The sequence below is a fragment of the Gekko japonicus genome, unplaced genomic scaffold (assembly GCF_001447785.1).
Source record: "Gekko japonicus isolate JY-2015 unplaced genomic scaffold, Gekko_japonicus_V1.1 scaffold657, whole genome shotgun sequence".
NCBI classification, from domain to species: Eukaryota; Metazoa; Chordata; class Lepidosauria; order Squamata; family Gekkonidae; genus Gekko; species Gekko japonicus.
The window spans coordinates 291840-296606 of NW_015175989.1; positions in this window are offsets into that span (position 1 = coordinate 291840).

Sequence of the window (4767 nt, forward strand, 5' to 3'; positions counted from 1 at the left end):
CCTCGGCTCCGGTGGCGTGCCAATCTCTCCCCCCTCTGCCGATCTCCTTCCCTCCCCCTCCGGTGGCCGATCTCCTCCTCTCCCCCGCCTTGGCTCCGGCGGCGAGGCCTGAGCAGCTTCCAGCCGCCAGCCCACTGCAGAGTTCCCAGAGCGTTCCCTGCACATGCACAGGAAACGCTCTTTTACTTTTGGGGGGATTTAAATATCCCCCCTATATTTTTTCAACTTTTGAGATTGTGCACATCTGGGGATTGCCCCAAATGTGCAGGAAAATCTCCCTGCCCCCCAGGTGCCCCCGATGTGCAGATTTAGATATCCGCACAGAGGGGGCAACTTGGCTATTAGATATATAGATATGGAGCAGAAGTACATTGGTGGCTATTAGCCACAAGGTATAGATAGGAACTCTCAGGCTGGGGCAAGTGGTGCTCTGTATTCTTGGTGCCTGGGGGGGGGGCAACAGTGGGAGGAGTTCTAGTGTCCTGGCCCCACTCCTGGATTTCCTGATGGCATCTGGTATTTTTGGTCACTGTGTGACAGAGTGTTGGACTAGATGGGCCATTGGCCTGATCCAACATTGGCATCTCTTATGTTCTTATGTAATCTGAACCATGAAGGCAGTTTTGTGTATAGTGTCAAACAGTGTCAAACCAGCATCTATACGTTTAATAAATGCGTAAGTCGCTAATCCACTATGGAATTCAGTGACTGGATAACCACCACCCAACATCTCATATAGCCTATCTCATAGGACTGTTACAGAATTTAACAGATAAACTACAAAGTATATTGCCATGAGTTCCTTTGAGGAAAATCAGAATACAAAATTGACAGAGAACATGCATGCATGCATGTTAAATGTGGTGCTTAATATGCAAGCACAATCTTTGCTCTGCCCTGGAGCTCTCTAAAAGATTTAGATCAAAGCCCATATCTCAACTTAATTTATTGTGTTGCAAAAATAACGAACCACTGAAAATGCAGTAGAAGACAAGGGTGTGCCCTAACCTGTGGTTCCATCTGGGCCAAGCTCATCATCCTCTCTTTGCAGATACTTAACGCACGGGTGGGGAAGTGGTATTATCTCTTGGGCAAAAGCCAAAGGACTCTTGGCTCACAGCCTGGAGACTGTCAGGAAAACTCAATCAGGTCATTTTGATTGTACTGCTTACTTTGATTACTCTTACTTAGGTATCTGTTTGTGAGCCCCTTTGGATCCCTTTGGGAAGAAGCACACAGAATGCATTACCCATCTTTGCTTAGCACTTCTCTTCATGGTTCAGTTCTTAAAGCTTGTATCCAATTACAGGGTACAAATCCAAAAACAGCTCGATCATTTGGAGCTCTCTCCCAATCACTGCATCCAAGAGCCCTGCCTTTCCCCCCAATGGGGTCCCAAAATGGCTTATGATGTTTTCCCCACCTCCATTTTATACTCACAATAACCCTGTGAGGTGGACTGGCTGAAAGTGTTTGACTGGCTCAAGGTCACCCAGCAAGCTTCCATGCCAGAGTGAGGATTCAAACCTGTGTCTTCAGGATTATAATCCCAAATTCTAACCACTACACATCATTGGCTTACTGGCCAGAAGCTAAAAACATGGGTATTTTACAAGCCCAGACTCAGCATGGGTTCTTTAAGGGAAGATCTTGTCTCACTAACCTGTTAGTGTTTTTTGAGGGAGTAAACAAACATGTGGACAATGGGGACTCAATAGATGTTGTTTACCTTGACTTCCAGAAAGCTTTTGATAAAGTTCCTCATCAAAGGCTCCTATGTAAGTTCAATAATCACGGGATAAAAGGACAAGTCCGCTTGTGGATCAAAAACTGGCTAATTAATAGGAAACAGAGAGTGAGTATAAATGGGCAATTTTCTCAGTGGAGGGTGGTAAGCAGTGGGGTACCACAGGGATCAGTACTTGGTCCACTGCTTTTTAACTTGTTCATTAATGATTTGGAGTTGGGAGTAAGCAGTGAAGTGGCTAAATTTGCGGATGATACGAAGTTGTTCAGGGTGGTGAAAACCAGTGAGGATTGTGAGGCACTCCAAAGGGATCTGTCAAAGATGGGCAAGTGGGCGTCAACATGGCAAATGGGGTTCAATGTGGCCAAGTGCAAGGTGATGCACATTGGAGCCAAAAATCCTAAATATAAATACACATTGATGGGGTCTGAACTGGCAGAGACAGATCAAGAGAGAGATCTTGGAGTTGTAGTAGATAACTCACTGAAAATGTCAAGACAGTGTGTGACTGCAATAAAGAAGGCCAATGCTATGCTGGGGATTATTAGGAAGGGTATTGTAAACAGATCAGCCAATATCATAATGCCGCTATATAAATCAATGGTGCGACCTCATCTGGAATACTGTGTGCAATTCTGGTCACCACACCTTAAAAAGGATGACTGCAGCTGAGGGGTGACATGATCGAAGTTTATAAGATTATGCAGAGATAGAGCAGGTTGAGAAAGAGGTACTTTTCTCCTTTTCCCACAATACAAGAACTTGTGGGCACTCAATGAAATTTCTGAGCAGTCGGGTTAGAACAGATAAAAGTACTTCTTCACCCAAAGAGTGATTAACATATAGAATTCACTGCCACAGGAGGTGGTGGCGACTACAAGCATGGACAGCTTCAAGAGGGAATTAGATAAACATATGAAGCAGAAGTCCATCAGTGGCTATTAGCCACAAGGTATCGATAGGAACTCTCAGGCTGGGGTAAGCGATGCTCTGTATTCTTGGTGCCTGGGGGGGGCAACAGGGGGAGGGCTTCTAGTGTCCTGGCCCCACTTCTGGACCTCCTGATGGCACCTGGTATTTTTGGCCACTGTGTGTGACAGAGTGTTGGACTGGATGGGCCTTTGGCCTGATCCAACATTGGCTTCTCTTATGTTCTTAACCTCCCTGTTTGATGCCCATCATCTCTTTCAGCACATAGCTGTTGGTGGATGGAAGGAAATATAGCTTAGCTGCTCTTTGCTTGTCTGACTGCACTTGATCCTTTCCTCTCTTCTTTACTCTTGATGCCTTGTGCTCCTTACAGCGCTGAAGGTTACATAAATAAAAAACCAGATAAGACACAAAAGCCGTGTAGTTCAGCTCCACCAGTACCAAGGCAGAACTCTTTCACATAAGAATGGATTTAAAAATAGATGCATTAATACTGTCCAAATGGTGTATCCTTAGCAAGGGGTATGAGCAAAGAAAAACTTCAAGAGAAGCACAGATGCTTGTGTCCTGCACTATTTGCTAAAGGTTTTTAGTTCTGCTCTAAAACATCCTGAGTTCTGCATGAAGCATGCTTCTAGGCCAGCACTTGTTGGGTTGCTTTTTAATTCTGGCCTTATTGCCCCAGGACACTCTTCCAGACACAAATGATGGGGAAAATTGCCAGCTAGGTTTCCACATGTTGTTTTCTTAAATAGCTACATTTGTGTAATTTCACTTACTTATTAAGATATTTTTATTCTCCCTTACTAAACATATTTGGTTGCACTGCTCAGGCAAGGACCTTAGAAAATCACAAGTGACAGGAGTGAGGACAAGCAGCAGGTAATTCGAACTAATGAGGAGCATTAAGCATAATCCTCAAGCAATTCATGGCAGTGTTTAAAAGCACAGTGCCCTGACTCAAAAGAGCACTATAACTAGCTTCACATGCCCAAGGCAGCAAAGTGTTTGCCTGTATGGTTAACTTCTCTGGAAATTGGGGAGGGGGGGGAGCTGTAGAAGCAGTCTGAGACATGATATTGGCATCTACAATTCAAAGGAAAAGAATTTTTACTGGGCATGCGCAAGTCCGTGGGCGCACCAAAATAGTTCTTTGGATTTTTCCTGCCCACATTCCTAAGTGAAAGTATTAAAATGGGAACATGTTTAATAGCTCAGTATGAAAATAATTCTGGCTCTTTCCACTTGCCCAGAATTTATGTTATACCTTCAACTTCCCCCATTACACCAATTGGACAAGAACATATTTCATAAAAAGTAAGCAAAGTAACTTTCTGGACACTGCAAATGGCAAGACAAGCGCCGTAGTTAAGTGTGCCAAAGACCCAAGTTTACATTCTCACTTAGCCATGTGACCTCACTGCATGACCTTGTGCTAGTCACTCTTCCTCAGCATGACCTAACTCACAGGGTTGCTGTGAGGCTAAAATGCAGATGGAGACTGGAGAGAATGACATTGTAAGCCACTTTGGGTTTCCATCAAGGACAAAAGGATATAAATACCAAAATAACCTGTTTGCCAAGCATATGTTTGTACACCTGTGCCCAGTCTACGTTTCTCTGCAAGTTCAACTTACTCCTGACTTTTGTAAATCCACAAACACTAGAATTGGTCTGAGTATGGTTGTCGCGGGTGCGGCAGTGGTGGTGTGGGTGGGACCCGGGCTTCTATTGGTCGGCAGATATGGTAAGTGACAGTTACACCGGCCTAACATTAAAGGGGCCAAATTTAGAATTTTGGTGCCCACTACTCAATTATAATAAGGGAGAGATACCGGTTGGGTCTGAGGTCCCCATTCTGTGTCAGACATTTGTTGCAGGTTCTCTATTCCCACATGTGTAGTGGCTGATTCAGATCAGGACCACTGATAAGGGCATTCAGATCCCTCAAATATAATTTTCCCAACCTGAAGCAGTCCTGGGGGGGCACTATCCTAGGGAAACCCATGTGCTCCCCAAATTGTGCCCCCCAGGACAGTTTCAGATAGGGAAAATGGTACAGGAAAGGGGAAGGCTGAAACCTTTTCTCT